This window comes from Podarcis gaigeae (assembly GCF_964106915.1).
Source record: "Podarcis gaigeae genome assembly, chromosome: 2".
Taxonomy (NCBI): domain Eukaryota; kingdom Metazoa; phylum Chordata; class Lepidosauria; order Squamata; family Lacertidae; genus Podarcis; species Podarcis gaigeae.
In genome coordinates this window covers 110,399,304-110,420,371 of record NC_139679.1, presented here as the reverse complement: position 1 = coordinate 110,420,371, position 21,068 = coordinate 110,399,304, and the positions used below count along the sequence as shown (strand labels likewise).

Below are 21,068 nucleotides of genomic sequence, written 5' to 3'. Positions count from 1 at the left end.
GCAAGGCCACCCAAGACAGACAGGTCAAAGTGGAGAGTTTTGGCTAAACGTGCTCCACCTGGAGCAGGAAACAGCAAGCCACGCCAGTATCCCTGCCAAGAAAGCTCCATGGTCGTATAAAAGTTATGACGCTGGAAGATGAGCCCCTCAGATCGAAAGGCATCCAACATGCTACTGAGGAAGAGCAGAGGGCAAGTACAAGTAGATCCAGAGCTGATGAAGCAGCTGGGCCAAAGCCAAAAGGTGTGCCTGGAAGTGAAAGGAAAGTCCAGTGCTGCAAAGAAAAATATATGAACCTGGAATATAAGATCCATGAACCATGGTAAGCTGGATGTGGTAAAAAATGAGGTGGCAAGAATAAATATTGACATTCTGGGCATCAGTGAACTATAATGGATGGGAATGGGCGAATTCAGTTTGCATGATCATCATATCCTACTACTGTGGACAAGATTCCCATAGAAGAAATGGAGTGGCCCTCTTAGTCAACAAAAGAGTGGCAAAAGCTGTACTGGGATGCAATCTCAAAAATGATAGAATGATCTCGATACGAATCCAAGGCAGACCTTTTAACATCACAGTAATCCAGGTTTATGCACCAACTAGCAATGCTGAGGGACGTGGGTGGCGCTGTGGGTTAAATCACAGAGCCTAGGACTTGCTGATCAGAAGGTCGGCGGTTTGAATCCCCATGATGGGGTGAGCTCCCGTTGCTCTGTCTCTGCTCCTGCCAACCTATCAGTTCGAACTGGTGCTGAAGAAACTGAAATTGACCAATTCTATGAAGACTTACAAGACTTTATAGAAGTGACACCAAAGAAGGATGTTCTTCTCATTATAGGGGATTGGAATGCTAAAGTGGGGAATCAAGAGATAAAAGGAACAACTGGTAAGTTTGGCCTTGGAGTTCAAAACGAAGCAGGGCAAAGGCTAATCGAGTTCTGTCAAGAGAACAAGCTGGTCATAACAAACACTCTTTTCCAACAACACATGAGATGACTCTACACATGCACATCACCAGATGGGCAGCATCAAAATCATATTAATTATATTCTTTGCAGCCAAAGATGGAGAAGTTCTATATAGTCAGCAAAAACTAGACGTGGAGCTGACTGGCTCAGATCATCAGCTTCTTATAGCAAAATTCAAGCTTAAACTGAAGAAAGGAGGTCCAGTAAGATACAATCTAAATCAAATCCCTTATGAATACACAGGGGAAGAGAGGAACAGATTTAAGGATTTAGATTTGGTGGACAGAGTGCCTGAAGAACTATGGATGGAAGCTTGGAACATCATACAGGAGGCAGCAATGAAAACCCTCCCAATGAAAAGGAAATGCAAGAAAGCAAAGTGGTTGTCCAATGAGGCCAAACCGTGGGGGACAGAAGGCAAGCAAAATGCAAGGGAGATAGTTAAAGATACAGAAAACTGAATGCAGACTTCCAACACATAGCAAGGAGAGACAAGAGGGACTTCTTAAATGAGCAGTGCAAAGAAATAGAGGGAAACAATAGAATGTGAAAAACCAGAGATCTATTCAAGAAAATTGGAGATATGAAAAGAACATTTTATGCAAAGATTACCATAATAAAGGACAAAAGTGGTAAGGACCTAGCACGGGGGTCGGCAACCTGCGGCTCCAGAGCCGCATGTGGCTCTTTAAAGCCTTTGCTGCGGCTCCAGGGAGGAGGCGATGGGAGGAGGCGAGGAGCGGAGGCGAGGGGAGGAGGCGAGGGGAGGAAGCGAGGGGCGGAGGCGAGGAGTGGAGGCGAGGGGAGGAGGCGAGGGGAGGAGGCGAGGAGTGGAGGCGAGGGGAGGAGGCGAGGGGAGGAGGCGAGGGGAGGAGGCGAGGAGTGGAGGCGAGGGGAGGAGTCGAGGGGAGGAGGCGAGGAGTGGAGGCGAGGGGAGGAGGCGAGGGGAGGAGGCAAGGAGTGGAGGCGAGGGGAGGAGGCGAGGGGAGGAGGCGAGGGGTGGAGGCGAGGAGTGGAGGCGAGGGGAGGAGGCGAGGGGAGGAGGCGAGGAGTGGAGGCGAGGAGTGGAGGCGAGGGGAGGGGAGGAGGCGAGGGGAGGAGGCGAGGAGTGGAGGCGAGGGGAGGGGAGGAGGCGAGGGGCGGAGGCGAGGGGAGGAGGCGAGGGGAGGAGGCGAGGAGTGGAGGCGAGGGGAGGAGGCGAGGCGAGGGGAGGAGGCGAGGGGAGGAGGCGGAGGAGTTAGTTGCCTGAAGCCCCTTTTTAAACTTAAGCAGGGGGAAGTTTGGTGAATTGTTCTTTCCTTGGGGAAAGCAGGCTGCATTGAAAGGGGCCGTATACACTGGTCACTGTTTTGAAGGGGAGTGAAGAACACACACTCAAAAAAAGGTAACTTGTTAATTTTATTTCTATGAGGAGGAGTAATTCTGAGGGGTCAAACAAATGAATAATAAAAAGGTATTTTTATAATGACGAATGCCTCATTATTAATTATTATTTACATCAGCCACTGATTGTGATTTATGGTACACTGGGGCCCTGATTAATTTTCTATGGCATTTTGGGGCATTGATTATTGGGCATAGCAAGTTGCGGTCGCGTGGAATTTGTGCTTTGTGACTGTTTGAGGTGGGTTTTTTTTCTTGGGAGGCTGGGCGGTGCGAAGAGAGGGAGGCTTGTGGTAGTGTCGGGGCAGACACTGAGCACTGAGGTTCAGGAGCAAAAGTCCCATTAACCTGGTTACCTGGTTGTAAATTAAATATTTTAATTAGCTATTTTGAAGAGAGATGGGAAGGATTTCTTCAGTATTCCCTGTGCTTTGTACTTTGTACCTAAGAAAGATTGCTCTCAAGTATTATCTGCAGGACATTCCTGTGCTAATCCTGTGCTAATCTTACTTCTGCAAATTTCGGCTAGACAGATAGCACACCGCCAGTGAGTGTTTGCTAAAATTGGCTGGCGGGTCAAAAGTCTATTTCTTAGCTTGCAAAAACATTTTAGCTGCTGTTTGCAGATTTAACCAGGCCTGCCAAAGAGGCCCCCTTCCTGTGCTTATGCTTACTAATGCAAAGATAAGAAAAGACACGTACAAGCAAGAGGGGAGGGGGAGTGCTTAACTAGCAGAAAGACACGTATGAGGAAGTGCTTAGCCAGCAGAATGATAGGAATGTTTAGCAAGAAGTTGAACATTTGCCAGCTGATTGGGAAAGTCTGTAAAGGGTATGGGAGGGGGGAGAGTGTTCAGAAAAGTATAAGAAAGTCTGCTGAAGTATCTTGAGACACAGCCAGTTTTTAGGAACTATCCTGCTGGTTGTCTCTGCGCACAGATTGTCTCTGTGCACAGATTTCAATAAACTTTTTCTCCAAAGAAGATTTTGCTTTCCTGGTACTTTTGTTCCCTCCAAGGTCCGGGGATGGCGAGGCTGATGGATCCCTAGGTAAATAAGGCTTCATTTCTTTGGGGGCTCGTCCGGGATAAGCCTCCTCCCCAATACGGACCGGAGGGCCAGGCTCAACCAAGGTGAACAGCTCGGCAGCGTTTTGCAGGCTCCCGTGCGCACCCCGCCTGTTTCGTGGGGGGAGCCAGCCACACTGTCCTGGAGTGGAGACATCTTGTTGAGGGAGGAAAAGAGGACAGCGCCAAAAGGGGACAGGTCCGCAGCGGAACAGGTAAGCCCGACGGAAAGGGCAGCCCGACAGGAAAGGGCGAGGCCTGATCAGCCTCACCTGGTTGTGCAGTAGAGTGCCAGCCAGGAACAAGGGGATTGGTTGTGCAGTAGAGTGCCAGCCACCAGGAACAAGGGGATTGGTTGTGCAGTAGAGTGCCAGCCACCAGGAACAAGGGGATTGGTTGTGCAGTAGAGTGCCAGCCACCAGGAATAAGGGGACTGGTTGTGCAGGAGAGTGCCACCAGCATAAATTTGGAACAGAGGAAGGAGGGGAAATTATATTGATGTGATTTGTATGTTGTGTGTGTTGCATGTCAGATACTCCAGTGATTGAATTGTCGAGTGTGGGCCGGGGTATTAGTGCCCCTTGGCCGAGCGGTTGCAGGATTGTGCATTTTCTGCCAGGGCGACCTCGCGCAGATCACAATCTGTAGTATATGAAGTGTGAGAGAATTTTTACTGTGAATAGGAGCGGAGTATCTGGAAGAAATGGGTTCTGGCCAAAGTAAAAGTACCCCTTTGGAATGCTTTTGGGGATTTAAGCTGATGAAGGGGGAGGATGAGGACATTGTGTGAATTAGATTGGCCCACCCAAAAGAATAAATTGGCCGTCCACCAGGACCCTTGATTTGCAATTCATTAATCCATTATATCAGAACATTTTGAATGTCCGTTCTGATCAAATCCCCTATATTTCCACATGGAAGACCAATGTGGAAAGGAACCCCCCCCCCTTGGCTGAAGTCATGATGCCAAAAAGTCTCAGGCAGCCGTATCTGCTCAGTCAGGAAGACAGGAGGACAACCCCCAGTCCTCCAGGATTCAGAGAGGGAAGAAGATAAAGTTTTAATGCCCCCACCGCCTTATGCCCCGGCAACAGCCCTGGCACCACCCCCGCCACAGGGAGCAGATGACCCAGCCCCCAATCCCGTGGACAATGCATTGTTAGACCTGGACAAAGATGAAGAAAGGGAGGAAAGAGAAGAGGATGGTGAGGATGAGGAATTTGTAAAAAAGATTAGTTAAGTTGACAGATGATAATAAGAACAGGCAGAACGTTTGAGGAAGTATGTGGAACCTTATGCAGGAGAAGTGGACGTCAGTCCCCATTTGTTAAAAACAGCGGGATGTATAGGGGAACAGAGAAGAAAGTGGCAGAAAGAGTGGGGAAGGCAGTGAAAAGTGTGACCCTCCATAGGGCACATAAAGCACAGGAGAAGGGCGCGGCCAGAGTGATGCCTCTCCGCAGAGTGTATGACCCTCTGGCCCCCGCGGGACCTGATGGGGTGGTGCCCAATAGAACTTATACAGTTCAACATGTCCCCTTCTCTAGTGCAGAAGTTTGTAATTGGAGGAACCAAAACCCTTCAGTTGAGGAAAACCCAGCAAATCAGACCACTGAAGGGCAAAATACCCTCACCACTTATCGCCAGAATATTTTAAATGGCATGAGGAGGGCAGCCAGAAAACTCACCAACTTTGTGGAGGCCAGAGAATTAGTGCAAGGAACAGAGGAGGCCCCTGGAGCCTACTTAAAGAGGCTGAAGGAAGCCTACCGCCAGTATACCCCCGTGGACCCAGATGAGGCTGCCAACGCCCCAATTTTTAAAGCGGCCTTTGTAGCCCAGGCAGCGCCCGATATCCGCAGGAACATTTAAAACAAACAAACAAACAAACAAACATGAAGGTTTTTATGGGCCACACCCTTGAATGGATGCTAGAACTAACCCAGACCACTTATAATCAGAGGGAGGAAGAGGCCCAGAAGAAAAAGGAGAAGTTGATGGCCCTGAGGACGGGAGGTCCACCGTTAGGAGGAACCGCCCGGGGAGGAGGGCGAGGCCGCTTAGGAAAGAATCAGCATGCCATCTGCCGAGAGGCACCTACTTCCTCTCCCAGGCTAAAATGAGGAAATATCAGATGCTATTATTACATCCGCGTTAGAAATTCCAAGTCACCACAGCCCTCAACCCAGCTGCCCTATTACCGGTAGGAGAAGGTGGGGAGCCCACGCATGACTGCATTGAAGTAATGGATGAGGTGTACTCTAGCAGGCCTGACTTTAAAGATGAAGCAGACTCCCAGTGGCCATCATGGTTTATGGATGGAAGCAGCTTCATTGAGGCTGGACACCGGAAGGCAGGTTATGCAGTGGTAGCCCTGGAAGACCAGGTGATCAAGGCAAAGCCACTCCCGCCTGGAACATCGGCCCAGCTGGCAGAATTAACTGCGCTCACCAAAGCCCTAAACCTGGTGACAATGAACCAGCCTTTGTTCATTTAATGTTGCAGGAATTGGCCAAGGCACTACAAATCAACTGAAAGTTGCATACAGCACGCAGACCCCAGAATCAGCTATCCAAGCTGACATAGGAAACTGGGTCTAATTGGGTGACAATGTTACCCCTGGCATTACTCAGGGTCCGCAATCTCCCATTAAATTGTGCTTGGGAGACCGGTCCCATATGTCAGAATGTTGTCCCCACATGTTGGTCAGGATATGCAATTGAATAATTATGTCCAGACATTCTTCCGAGTTTTCTTTTGTCTCGACAGGTGGACCCAGGCTCGCAACCCCTGTGTGTTGGCTGCATCAGTTCAAGCCAGGTGATGAAGTGTGGGTAAAAGATTGGGCACGGACGCTGCTACAACCGTGTTGGAAGGGACCTTATACCGTCCTACTCTCCACACCCACTGCCGTGAAAGTCGCCAGCATCACCCCTTGGGTCCACCACACCAGAGTGACCGCTACAGATTGGACTGTGCAACTAAATCCTGATTAACCCCTTTGGCTAACCATCTCCAGACCCTCCGCTGACGACCGCTCTGCTGATATCACACCGGAAGCTGATATCTCTACGCACAGCTGAAGAATTGGATGGGAGGGGCGCCCGCGGGCAGCGTCCCCAACGTGAAAACCCGTGCCGGGACTGATCCAGGAAGTCCACCAGGACATTTAATATTTTCATAAGGACTTTCTCTTTTCTTTTTTTTTTCTGTTATCTGCTCTATGCCCCACAGCCCTGATCCCACTGAGCCATACCGCCCCTACTGGCCTGCTGGCCTCTGCTACGAATGGTTCGTCTTGCCGGTGGTAAGAGATGGCGTACTCTTTGGTTATTGGAAACTGGGGATTGATGAGATTGCCGTATTGAAACACCCCACTGCCCCGTTGTGGCTCCTCTCCCACACCACTGTCCAGCACGTGTGGATAGTGCTCATACGGGAAGTTGCAGAGACGGTTGAAATCTATCGAGTTCTGGACCGCTCTTGCTGTTGTGGGAGGGTAGTCAACTGTTATCTGGGGGGTAGAGCACTGTACCAACCTCATTTGATAGACCAGGTCCTACTCTTAATCCAGGCGTTAGATGGGACGGAACCTATCTTAATGCAAGTGTTGCAGGGGTGGGAGCCTTAACCAGGTGTGCATTGAAATTGCTGAACAAGTGCCAGTAAGAGTTGCCACCCCAGGATTTCAGCTTCCATATGCTCTGGTCAGTAGGGAGGCAGCACGAAAGTTCAATCCACCCAACAGGGTTAGTAGAAAAGTTGACCCACATAGTGGGAGCATCAGCTCACCGGTGGGCCCTCATCCTTGAGGCTCAACAGGTAATCGGGCACGAATATCAGTGGGCTCTTCAACAATGAGCACACCCCCTGAATATTGCTGGGAGGAACCATGGAGTGATTGGGGATGGTGGATGGGAGTTATTACAACTGCCCTTGCCACATGGATGTGTCTCTTTTTCTGCTGGCATGAGCGTCATAGGCTCTGTGGGAGACGACAGCCCGATCCTTCTATCCCCTTGATGATCCTCCTAGTGTTCCTCGTTCTCCTAGTTGCAGGAGACAAGGAAGGTACTGCACCTGGTGAACATGGTCAGATGGGGACTAGATTATTGAGCAAAATATCACGAGGAGAAAATTATCATAAGATGTGGAAAGACAATATTTATATCAAGGATATGTTCAAGTTCACCACAATGTTAAATCTTTCCAATTGTTGGCTGTGTATGCACATACCACCCTATGCTAAAAGGCCAGGTTTGGTGCTACATGGAATTCCCATTGGTAACATCTTCAACATAGAGATGAGTTTGTGTGTTAGTTCATTCTCATTGCTGCATGTTTATCCCAGATAACAATGTTAGCATTTCTGCCACAATTGACCACATGGAAACAATGATAGCTGAAAACCCGCTAAAAACTACAGAAGGTGATCCATGAAATTGGTTATATTCTTGGCTGCCCGATGGTAGTTGGATCAGGAATATTATGGTATTAATAGTAGGGTCACTTATAATCCTTTTGCTTCTCTGCTTTTGTATTCCCTGCTTGATGCAATGCTTGCAGAATATGATGGAAAAGATGATGTCTCGCATGATGGGACCTCGTGTAATTGCTGTAATGAGAGAATATAGACCCCTACCCCAGAACGAATCTAAGTAATAGATTGTTCAAAAGAAGAGGAGGGAGTGAAGGGAGATGGGAAGGATTTCTTCAGTATTCCCTGTGCTTTGTACTTTGTACCTAAGAAAGATTGCTCTCAAGTATTATCTGCAGGACATTCCTGTGCTAATCCTGTGCTAATCTTACTTCTGCAAATTTCGGCTAGACAGATAGCACACCGCCAGTGAGTGTTTGCTAAAATTGGCTGGCGGGTCAAAAGTCTATTTCTTAGCTTGCAAAAACATTTTAGCTGCTGTTTGCAGATTTAACCAGGCCTGCCAAAGAGGCCCCCTTCCTGTGCTTATGCTTACTAATGCAAAGATAAGAAAAGACACGTACAAGCAAGAGGGGAGGGGGAGTGCTTAACTAGCAGAAAGACACGTATGAGGAAGTGCTTAGCCAGCAGAATGATAGGAATGTTTAGCAAGAAGTTGAACATTTGCCAGCTGATTGGGAAAGTCTGTAAAGGGTATGGGAGGGGGGAGAGTGTTCAGAAAAGTATAAGAAAGTCTGCTGAAGTGTCTTGAGACACAGCCAGTTTTTAGGAACTATCCTGCTGGTTGTCTCTGCGCACAGATTGTCTCTGTGCACAGATTTCAATAAACTTTTTCTCCAAAGAAGATTTTGCTTTCCTGGTACTTTTGTTCCCTCCAAGGTCCGGGGATGGCGAGGCTGATGGATCCCTAGGTAAATAAGGCTTCAATTTGTCCTTTTTTCTTGAGATTGACAGCTGACTGTACGATCCTGTATATACAGCATTAAGGCAAGAAACAATATATACAGTGTTATATTTGTTTTAAATGTTGCAATGTTTTTGCGGCTCCCAGTTGTTGTTGTTTTTTTGGAAACGGGTCCAAGTGGCTCTTTTTGTCTTAAAGGTTGCAGACCCCTGACCTAGCAGAAGCAGAAGACATCAAGAAGAGGTTGCAAGAATGCACAGAGGAATTATGCCAGGAAGATATGGATGTCCCATACACCCCAGGTAGTGTGACTGATGAGCCAGATATCCTGGAGAGCGAAGTCAAATGGGCCTTAGAAAGCACTGCTAATAATAAGGCCAGTGGAAGTGATGACATTCCAGCGTAACTATTTAAAACCTTAAAAGAGGATACTGTTAAGGTTCTATACTCAATATGCCAGCAAGTTTGGAAAACTCAGTAGTGGCCAGAGGATTGGAGAATATCAGTCTACAACGCAATCCCAAAGAAGGGCAGCGCTAAAGAATGCTCCAACTACTGCACAATTGTGCTCATTTCACACGCTAGCAAGGTTATGCTTAAAATTCTACAAGGCAGGCTTAAGCAGTATGCGGACTAAAAACTCCCAGAAGTACAAGCTGGATTTTGGAGGGGCAGAGGAACCACAGACCAAATTGCAAACATGCGCTGGATTAGGGAGAAAGCTAGAGAGTTCCAGAAAATCATCTACTTCTGCTTCATTGACTACGCAAATGGGAGTGCCTGACCACCTCAACTGTCTCCTGAGAAATCTCTATGTGGGGCAAGAAGCAACAGTTAGAACTAGATATGGAACAAGTGATTGGCTCAAAATTGGGAAAGGAGTACAACAAGGCTGTATATTGTCTCCTTGCTTATTTAATTTATATGCAGAGGACGAGATGATTGGACAGTGCTCTCAAAGCTACTAACATGAGTTTGACCAAACTGCAGGAGGCAGTGGAAAACAGGAGTGCCTGGCGTGCTCTGGTCCATGGGGTCACAAAGAGTCAGACACGACTAAGTGACTAAACAACAACAACAATGTCCAATCAGCATCCCCTAATGTAGAAGCCATTCTGGGAATGTTCCTTTGAATGATGATTGCAAATTGCCATTTGTAAAGATCCGTTTCTCGACTGAAGAGGATAAAAAACGAATTTGGAACAACAATGTCTCAAGACATCTCCTTGTCTCAGTCCAGATTTAAGTCTCTGCCTCCTAGGAGTTTAGATGCACACGGTGGAGACATGTTGACTGCAGCAGGCGATGGCTCCCTCACATGTGTGAACAGCCTGGATGGCCGCTGTCAGAGCCAGAGAACAGATGGATGTCAGGCCGACCTTGCATTCTTATCCCTTGCCCTATGCTCTCCCCACAGTGATGGGAGGTGGGCCAGGAAATAAACATTTTTATACATAAGAAAAGCAAATCATGGACTGAGAACATTAAATTTTGGAAAGTTAAAAAAAGTTTTTTTATATAAAAAAATAGTTTTTGTTTACCTCTGTTCTGAAATCTGCTTTTAAAGTAAATTGTGTCAATATATTTGGGTTTGTTTATAAAGAAGTGACTAGCTGCTCCCTAAAAGTGAGCTCTGTATCAACAAAAGTTTTACCTATAATTATTCATAATGAAGTTGAAAGAAACATAAGATTGGGCTGGGTGAGTCTGGGCCTCGCCCCGTAGGCTAGGTGGACGATATATGCAGAGGACGAGATGGTTGGACAATGCTATCAAAGCTACTAACATGAGTTTGACCAAACTGCAGGAGGCAGTGGAAAACCGGAGTGCCTGGCGTGCTCTGGTCCATGGGGTCACAAATAGTCAGACACAACTAAGTGACTAAACAACAACAACAATGTCCAATCAGCATTCCCCAATGTAGAAGCAATTCTGAGAATGTTCCTTTGAATGATGATTGCAAATTGCCATTTGTAATGAATTTAGAACAATGTCTCAAGATAAATTATGTTAGTTCAGCCTCATGTACATAGAAAGTGACAAGCTAAGCAGTTTATCATTTCATGATATCCTCAGTGACTTTGCTTTGGCAAAGGCAAGAAGGAAAGTATTGTAATTTAGATCATGTTTGTGTACTGTTTGTATACACAGTACACAATGAATCATGATAAAATTATACAGTTGAATGGGTATTGGGTAGATGCATTAATACAATTAGTCCTGTAAAATAACTTTTATGTACAGGTGTGTATAGTATTGCTATTATTTATAAATGCGACATATTACTAGAAATACTGTCTTTTACACTCACTAAGTGTAACCGGGTACAAAGGTCTGCTTTCCCAATGAAGAATGTGGACTATTATGGTAATATTGATACTTATATAAAAATTGCATTGTATTAAATACAATTGCATTGTACAGGTTATAACAATTAATTTCATGTTAATAATGCTATTTATAATTATTAGTAGTTTGCATCATATATTTACACCTATTATTATAGCAAGTTTCTAGGACTAGATTAGGAGTCTTTGTAAATTGTGTTTCTAAAGGAACTTTTGTTATTGCCAAATGCCATAATGTGTTTGCATTATTAAGTTTGTTATGAATAACAAAATCATTTTAAGTTAGAGCTTAATAATTATTTCACTTTTAATATACTTCATAATTGTATTATGCACATACTCTGTTATGTGGAAATGGTTTTAGATACCTATTAGGTCCATAAATTACCACACAGCCTATATTCTACACAAAAAACAGCAACAATTTGTTGTTGACAAAGGACAGCTGGACCTATAAAGGGCCCCATTACCTCCAGTAGCTTAGGGCCTCATCAAACCTCAATCCGGCCCCGCCCCCACTACTTTATGCAAGGAGTTCAAGAACAAAGAGCTCTTTGGAGGAGGCCTCAGCCCTTCCTTCTTCCTGCCAGGACCCCCCTGCCTTTGTTTTCCTCCCCATCTTTTCCTCTTTCTCCCTCTGCCATCCAGCAATCCATGTCCCCATCTCCTCTACAAAACGGAAGACTTGGATGTTTGGATGTTTCTGGTGTTTTTTACTTTGTTGGAAGCCGCACAGAGTGGCTGGGGAAACCCAGAAAATGGGTACGATATAAATATCATTTTATTATTACTACTATGGCGAGGCTGGTCTGCAATACCCAACCCTCTCCCCCTTCCCGCCTCCTTCCCTGCAACTCCCTTTGGACCAGATCTGGGCAGGAAGAAGCTAGTCTCTTTCCACAGTGAAACCCCCCCCCCCCAACCTTCAAGGCCCCATTAAGAGAAACAGCTCCCTTTCCTCCCTTCTCTTCTTCTCCCCGTCCCGGGGCTTCTCATCCTGGACCCCCACCCCTTGCCAAGCCCCTTCCCTCCTTCCCCGCCGCTGGCTTTGCACTCACCCGAAGTACTGGCAGCAGCAGGAGCGACCCTGGGCAGCGCGGGCGGGAATGGGAGCCCCCTCCTGGGAGGCAGGATATCTCCGGGGGATACTTGTAAGGGGAAAGCCTTGCAGGACCCAGCCAATGGGGAGAGAAGGGAGGGAACCTGGGCTTCCAGTTGAAGGAACATATGCTACTTGCTTTAAGGGTTAAAGCCAGAAAGTGCAAGCTGCTAGAGAGAGACAGAGAAAGAGAGAGTGGGGCTGCTCCATACTGACGTAGGAAAGGGGGCTCGGCTTAAGCGGAACAACTGACCCGCCCCCTCTGTCCTCTGCCCTCGTCCTGCAAGGAATGCGGTGACTGCAAAGCGCTTCCGGGTGCAGCAAGCTTTGGTGGGGTGTGCGCAATGCAATACCCATAGTTGGGGTTGGGGTGGAGAGAGAGCAGGCAGGGAAGCGGTGGGTCAAGTGTGGGGGTATTGCAGCTCCTTCACCCTGGTTGCAAATAAGAGATGGGGCCTCTCCCTGAAGGTTTTCTCTCTCTCTCTCTCTCTCTCTCTCTCTCTCTCTCACACACACACACACACACACACAAACACACACACACACACACACACATAGAAAAACGTTCGTCTACATGCACACACAGATCACATGAAGAGCCCTGTAGTTTGATCAAGCCCATCTAGTCCTGCACCCTGTTAGAATCATAGAATCGTTGAGATGGAAGGGGACCCTGAGAGTCATCTAGTCCAACCCCCTGCAATGCAGGAATCTCAGCACTGTCTCCTCATGGTGGCCAAGCCTGCGAGGAGGATGGGAGCCCAAGAGCATCTCTCCCCTTCTGGGAACTGCTATCAATTAAGCATAATATTATTAATATTGCAACCACAGTATTTATACCCGCTCATCTGGCTGGGTTTCCACAGCCACTAGGGCAGCTCCCAACAGAATATTTTTTTTAAAACCAATGAAACATCAAACATTAAAAGCTTCTCCATACAGGGCTGCCTTCAGATGTCTTATAAAAGTCAGATAGATGCTTATTTCCTTGACATCTGACAGGAGAGCATTCCAGAGTGGGTGCCACTACCAAGAAGGCCCTCTGCCTGGTTCCCCCTGCCTGGTTCTCTGTCGGCTTCTGTCAAAGAAGCAGAATCAGGAAGTTTTTAATGTCTGATGTCTTATTATGTTTTTATATTTTGCTGGAAGTCATCCAAATTGCCTGGAGAATAATAATAACAGTAGTAATTATACCACTTTTTCAATCTGAAAAATTATTTGTACCAGTGCATTTGGGAGCATCAGAATAACTTGAGGTAATATATTCATACAAAACCTTTCCTCCCGATTCATTGCAATCCTACCAGCTGAATTTGATCCGAGTCCTGGGATAACTCAGTTGGTAGAGCATGAGACTCTCGGGGTTGTGGGTTCAAGCCCCACCTTGTCAAAAAGATTCCTGCATTGCAGGGGGTTCGGCTAGAAGACCCACTTAGCTCCCTCCAACTCTTTCATTCTGTGTCTATGAACCTCACTTATTCACAATGAGGGCAACACCACAATTTTTTATTAAGCAATTGATAAAATTGGAGAGTGAAAGAAGAAGGAATCTCAGGGTGGGCTTTTTTTGTGGGGGCCATGACTTTTCTGGTCAGTGGGCAGGAGGAGCTTGGGTCTGTGGGACATGAAATTCATAGCAGTCAGGTACAACATTCCTAGAGTGGACATGCTAGGGGATGCTTTGTACAACCCAGGAGAAAACTTCCTGTTTCCTCCTGAGCTGGGACAAGCGCTTCCTCTACATGTGACTTGAAATAGGTGTGGCCTATTCTGGGTGTGCTTCATTCTTTCTTCTCCATTTTGTTTTTTTCTATGTGTTAGGAGAAGTGACTGCTGAGTCGCAATCACTTGGGACTAACTCCCTTAGATTATAGTTTATGTATAGATATAGATATACTTTTGTAACTTAAGCCTGCCTTCAGGAATCTAATTGTGAACTGAATGAAAATGAATGAACTACCTGTATATTTATTTTAATAAGATTGTTGTGTCTACACTTTTAAAGAGGGACAACAAGGGATCTTATTAGGAATCTTAAATAGTGAGGCTCAGATGGGCCTGCAACAAGCGTACCGCTGTGCAAATTTGAAAAGGAGAATGTTTGAATTATGCTAAGATATAGAACTTGTTTAACGCAAGTTAGTATGGATATCATCAAATAATATATCCTCTCCTGCCTTTCTAAACATTCCCACAGGTCAATCGCTAGCTAGAGATCTAGATTTGGTCCAGATTTGGGTCACTGCCTCCTGGGATTTTAGACACACATGTAGCCTTATGAGGCTTTGCCCTCGGGTGGGAAAAATATTGCGCCTGGGAAAGGGAAGTGGGAGTCAACAGACACTCAAGGAATAGTTTCAGAGAAAGGCTTTTTATTTCTACCATTCATGACCTGGTAGAAGGAGCAAGTGTGATAAGTCACAAAAAGCATGCACGAAGTTCACAGTCCTGTGCACAAGCATATATACCCCTTTCCAGGTCTCTCCTCCTTTCTCCTCCTTTTCCAGGAGTCCTGCCCCATGAGTTCCTCTGAGCATGAACAGAAAGCTGTCTTGGGACTATTGGACTCTTCCCAGGAAAGGGGGAATGAGAAGCCGAGGGGGTGGGTCAAGGAGCCCTGGTGGTTCAGCATGTCCAAGATGTTGCAACCAAATGAGATAAGATTCGTTTCTCAGGCTTGAGTATTCTTGGCAATGACAGAGCCTATTCATTAGCCTTTAAAAGTAACATTTTGCCTTTTGCCACAGCATCTTGTGAGAAAAGCAGAGAAGAGCAGAGAAAAGCTGTTTTGGATTTTTAGAAGACAAAAGGAGTTTTGGACAGTTTTGAGGCCTGGTTGATTATTGAAGCCTGGGGTGATTTCACAGACAGGATTTGGGTATTCTTTCCCTTCACACACACGGTCGCCACATGCTGACTGCAGCAGGCAATGGCTCCCTCGCATGTGTGAACAGCCATTGGGGGTCACTCAAACACCACAGAAACTGGGCATTGCTTTGACGAATATCCTGCAACCAACCACCTCCTGAGCCCTCTGGTCTCTCCCACTGCCAATAAAAATAAAATACTTGTTTACCTGACGTTGACACAAAAGCTCACATACTATAGAAATGAATGAAATGTTTATTTTTTCCCCGCTTTCCTTCCCTCTCTCTTCCTTCTTTTCTCCCCCCCCCCAACTCCATATTGCCTAGAACAGTACTGTCTCACTCTGAATAGGACTGACTTGTTTGAAGGATTCTGTGACTTGAAAACAGAGACTCTGGGTGTACCCAATAAGTTAATAAAAACATTTTAAAAAACAAGTCTCTCTGGAGCAGTTACAGAAATCTCAGTATGGTGCCCATCTGTTATTCTGAAATGTGGGCTGCAGTACAAAATAACAATTTTTGTGCAGCCCCGGCCCATTCATATTTATTTAGGAATCCCATTTGGTATTTTAAGGAGCGTGATCAAGGGTTTCATGACCCACTTCTTAAAATGTATGAAGTACCTTACAGTGAAGCCTTATTTACCTAGGGATCCATCAGCCTCGCCATCCCCGGACCTTGGAGGGAACAAAAGTACCAGGAAAGCAACTTCTTTGGAGAAAAAGAGTTTATTGAAATCTGTGCACAGAGACAATCTGTGCACAGAGACAACCAGCAGGATAGCTCCTGAAAACTGGCTGTGAAGAAATACATTTCAGCAAGCCTTCTTATACCTTTTGAGCATTTCCCCCCCTCCCATTCCTTCCTCAAATTTTCCCCAATCAGCTGGCAAATGTTCAACTTATTCCCTTATATGGCACATCTATATTGCTTGCTAAACACATTTATACTGCTTGCTAAACATTCCTCATACGTGTCTTTCTGCTAGCTAAGCACTTCCCCCTCCCCTCTTGCTTGTACGTGCCTTTTCTTATCTTTTGCATGCAAAGCAGGAAACGTGAGGCAGGAAAGGCCTTCTTGGCAAGGCTGGTTAGATTTGCAAACAGCTGCATTTCTTGCTAACTGGACTCTTGACCTGCCAGAGTTAGTAAACAGCCATTGTTTGCTAACTGCCACAACTGCAAAAACAGGATTAGCACAGGAATTTACTGCAGATTATATTTGAGAGCAACCCTTCTTAGGTACAAGGTACAAGGTACAGAGAATACTGAGAGAAATCCTTCCCATCTTCCTTCAACAGCAAAAAAAGCCTAATGACTCTTCTGGGTAACTGAATGAATTATTTTAATAACAATTTAAATGGAGAGCATATTTTCCATTGTCATATTTAAACAAACATGGTTCCACTCCAACCTCACTTAGTCCCCATTTTCCCCTATATAAAAAGTTCTTTATACAGAAATCTCCTGAACAGAAGTCTCTCTATTTACATGTATAGGGAGGGATCACTCTCTGTCTGGCTTCTGGCACCCTGTGTCTTTTGCAGTGTCCTGTATTCTCCTCACAGACACACAGAAACAGTGAACAGTGACAAGCAGCAGCAGCAACAGCAGCAGCCAGCCAGACTCACTACAGCTCCCAGAATGCTTTGGGGGAATCCATGACTGACTGAAGTGGTACTAGAGTGATTTAAATGTGGCGTGGATGTGGAGAAGGCAAGCAATCAGGAGGTGACAGTGAACAAATGGAGCCCGCAATGGCAGCCTCCAGTGCCGTTTTGTGTTCCTCACAGGGCAACACAGCACTCGTCCCCACTGCCTGCCTTCAGAGATCTGGGATCGTTGCCATGGACAGCTTGTGACACAGCACTGTAGGGCAAGGCTGTTTCAAGGGAAGGTGGGAAAATGCATTTCTGCCACGGTCAAGGTTAGCTAATTGAATAGCTTTCATTTTGCTTTTCACTCACTTCTGTGAGGCTCATGCCGTGTGTCATTACCATAGGAAACAATTTTGGGAGCCCAGTTAGGCAAACGAAACTCATCCTAGCTTGCCCCTTTTGCATCCCAATGCAGAGCACTGTATTCAGATTATTATTTTGTTGCCACCCTTCACTATAAGGCCCCACCCTCAGCAGTTAAAAGCAGTATCAGAACGCTATTAAAATCAGTTAAAATTATTTACATTCTTTATACACAAAGAATGCAAGCAGGATGAAAAAAGTATCCTGGCAACACACTTCCCCCTGCCCAAAATCCAACATGAGACGGAGTCCTGCAGGCCTATATAGCAGGGCTCAGCAAAAAGCAACCATGGGCCTTGATTTATTTAAGAAACATTCTACTTTTCTGCTGCCATATCCTTCCTTTCTTCCATCATGAAACTCAAGGTGGTATAGGTGTGGCCTCCTCCCAAGACCCAGGACTGCTTAGCCTAGGCAACAATATATCCTACAAGCCGACGTCATTCAATCTTGGGTCCCTAGATGTTGTTGGACTACAACTCCCATCATCCCCGGCGCTCTTAGTCAACAAGGACCCAACTCTGATGAACTCGGTCTTAGGCCGGAGCCTGCAAGTAAGTGTGGGAACCTCTGGCCCTCCAGATGTTGCTGAATTACAACCCCCATCAGGCTCAGCAATCGTCATCTATGGCTGTGGATGATGGGAGGTGAATGCTGGCATTGAGAAGAAGTTGAAGGCAAGGTACTCTCTCTATTTCCAGTGCACCAGAGCAGCCTGTCCAGTAAAGACATGGATGAAAATGCTGAGGCACTGAGTGCTTCTGATCCAAAACATTTCCCTTTTCCAGCACACTCCATTGCTATCCATCCCTCTCCAGTTTTCCTTTCCTGCTGTCCACCAGCGCCCCACCCCCACAGCCAGTTTTCTGTATCCACTGAGCATGTGCAGTTCTCATTGCGTGGCTTTGGCTATCTTTCCCCCCCACCTAAAAATTTATTGGACATACGTAACCAATGGAGCTGCCTCAAGGTTACTGGTACCTCCCTCTCTTCCTTGGAGGAAGGGTTCCATTCTGGCCACATAAAGGCTGGCAGCTAGGAAATTGAATTGGCTATTTGTATACGGGATTGTATACGGGTGAGATTTTCCACCCTTGAGCTTTTGAACTACACCTCTCATTAACCTTGACCATGTGTGCTGAGGCTTATGGGAGTTGTTGCCCAACATCTGAGCAACCCCATGTTGGATATCCCTGCTCTATACTTCTTTTATTTAATTTCTATACCACTTTATAATTTTAAGAAAAACCTTTAAGCATACTAAATCAATAAAACATACCGTAGTTTTCGCTCCATGACAAACATTTTTTCCCTCCTAGAAGGTAAGGGGAAATGTCTGTGCGTGTTACGGAGCAAATGCTTCCCTCCTCTGTGGCTCGCTTTGAAACAGCAAAGCGGGAGAAGAGCCGCTGAGAGGGGAGGAGAGAGGGACAGAGAGCCTGTTTCTTTAAAGGAGCAAAGCGGGAGAGGTGAGGAGCCGCTTACACGAGTGTCCGGTTGGCTCCTTTAAAGCAAGCAGGCTCTCTGTCCCTCTCTCCTCAACACTCAGCTCGCTAAATAGCAGGAAAGATTTTCAGCTCGCTAAGCCGGGGGGGTGAGCCGGGGAGGAGGAAGAAAAGCAGAGCCTGCTTGCTTTAAAGGAGCAAAGAGGGAGAGGAGAGGAGCCTTCTCCCCTCAAACCCCTCTTCTGCATGATTAGCAGCATCCTTCTCCACACACTCCACGCGTGCTCCTTGTCCCTTGAGTGCTTTCCTTCCCTCCCCACTTAAAACGTGGTTACAAAGCACAGCTCCACATGGATCCTCAGGATTTTTGCACTGGGTCACCCCAAATTCACCATCAGATCACATAGCATGTCCATGGCTACAGTTTGCACCAAAAAAATCACGCACTCACTGTTGCCTGGGGCCACAGTGGTGCAAAAACGCAGTTACAAAGCACAGATCCACATGGATCCTCAGGATTTTTGCATTGGGCTACCCCAAACTCACCATCAGATCACATGTCTGTGGCCACAGAATGAACCACAAAAATCATACATCCACTGTTTCGTTTAGAATATTTTTTTCCTTGTTTTCCTCCTCTAAAAACTACGTGCGTGTTATGGTTGGGTGCGTGTTATAGAGCGAAAAATACGGTAAATAAAACAATGTGAAAAATGTGAAATATAGAGTATACGGTCAAAGCAACGTAACAGAAAGCTAAACTATTATCTTAAAGATTTCAAAACAACACATTACAAAGGAGGTCAATTACAGAATACATGTTAAATAGGGCTGGGTGAGTCTGGGCCCCGCCCCCTAGGCCAGGTGGGAAAGGCCTTGCAGGGAGAGGTATATAGATGGCATCTTACCCCCAAAAAGCTTGCTAAAATGTATAAAGGGAAAACATCAACCTGTTGGAGATGTAAAAAAAAGGAGGGGTCATACTATCATACGTGGTGGACCTGTGTAGCCATTGGCAAATACTGCAATGATATTTAGAACGAGTTTAAGAAACTATTTAAAATTACTTAAAAAAAAAAACCCAAAGATTTTCCTACTTGGTATATTACCATCAGAAATTTAAAAAGTTATAAGATCATTGTTTATGTATGGCATAACAGCAGCTAGAACCCTTATAGCAAGGAGCTGGAAAAATGAAACGCTGCCAGAGATTACAGATTGGCAGATACTCATGTTATGATATCTACAATTAGCAAAACTGACGAGATCAGTTAGAGGAATATGGAAACAAAAACAACTAGAGAATGGATAATATTTCAGAATTATGTAAAACTTTATTGTACAAATAACTCCATATGAGCAGAAATTGAGTGATATTTGTAAAGAAAAAGATCAAAGGAATGTATACAAAGCAGAAAGAAATGGTATTATATAATGTAAGCCTGTGTAAAAAAGAATGTTATATCAAACAGTAGAATGAGCGGGATGGGAATGATTGTGTCGAAGAGTACTTTTACTATGTAAATAACTTTGTCTTTTTTCCTTACTATTATATCTTGGCTCATGTGGAGGTTTCCAAGATGGCGAACGGCACTTAGTCAGAGTGAGTGTGAGCTCCCTGATTTATCTTTTAAGACTGTTTTAATGAGTATAGAAACCTATTAACTTTTAACTTTAGTTTTTAGTTTTTAGATTTTAGTTTTAGTTTTAAATTAGTAAGTAGGACGACGCCTCTTTCTATCGGGGAGACAACCATTGACCTTGAAACTGCGGCGGCTGCATGAAGAGAGAAATGACTAAGCAATTATACAGCCCTGCTTGTGGGAGAGGAACTGGGAAACGTACCAGAGATTCTAGAGATTTAGACGACACAGAGGAACTGAGATGCCTGCCTCTTGCTAAACAAACAAAAATTAGTGAATCTGAAGGTACAAAGGATATTTTTAATGTTCCAGTTTCAAACTCTTTCACACTGCTAGCAGAGATGAATGGCGAGGAGACCATTGTGAGAGAGCCTTTTGATAACCTGCCTACTAAACCTTCAAGCAAGGGTAATGCTGGTATCCACTTGAATGACTGCGCTAGAGCCCGTGAAAGCTGCATTGATGAGATACTATTTGAACACTCGTCTACTCTAGACCTAGTTGCTAAAACGGTGGACTATATCTTTAAATACATAAAAGACATCCGAGGATCCTTGGAGAAGATTATCTCGCTTGTATCCCTAACAGGTAAAGACAGTTCCCCTGATGTATCACCTGAGATGAAATCCATACAATTGTCCAGAGAACCCGTTTTACCTCACACCTCCTGTACAATTTCTCAAGTTGTTGGCAATCAGAAAAGTGAGCAAAGTGAGCAAAATAAGAAGGAACAACACTATGCACCTCCTTACAAACTGCTGCTCCAAGCTACTAAAATTTGCTTAATGGTTTGCCCCTTTAGAGGCAAGGTGATAAACTGGCATTATAAGAGTGATATAAGGAGACACCTAGCGGAGCTCCTGGGGGTAATCCCTAGCTC

At 45.6% G+C, this 21,068-nt stretch overlaps 2 protein-coding genes across 2 annotated transcripts in view; both read right to left on the bottom strand.

Moving 5' to 3' along the window:
* LOC310835743 (uncharacterized protein) overlaps nucleotides 1-21,068 on the bottom strand; it is a gene marked incomplete at its 3' end in the record, with an annotated part of 137,127 nt that overhangs the window by 3,423 nt on the left and 112,636 nt on the right. The gene's annotated exons all lie outside the window — the stretch shown is intronic.
* The window catches only part of LOC310837885 (uncharacterized protein), a 54,667-nt gene continuing 53,455 nt past the window's right edge, over nucleotides 19,857-21,068 (bottom strand). Inside the window, exon 4 of the mRNA XM_083725102.1 lies at nucleotides 19,857-20,091. The gene's annotated coding sequence lies outside the window, so the exon portion shown is untranslated. The remainder of the gene's footprint in view (nucleotides 20,092-21,068) is intronic.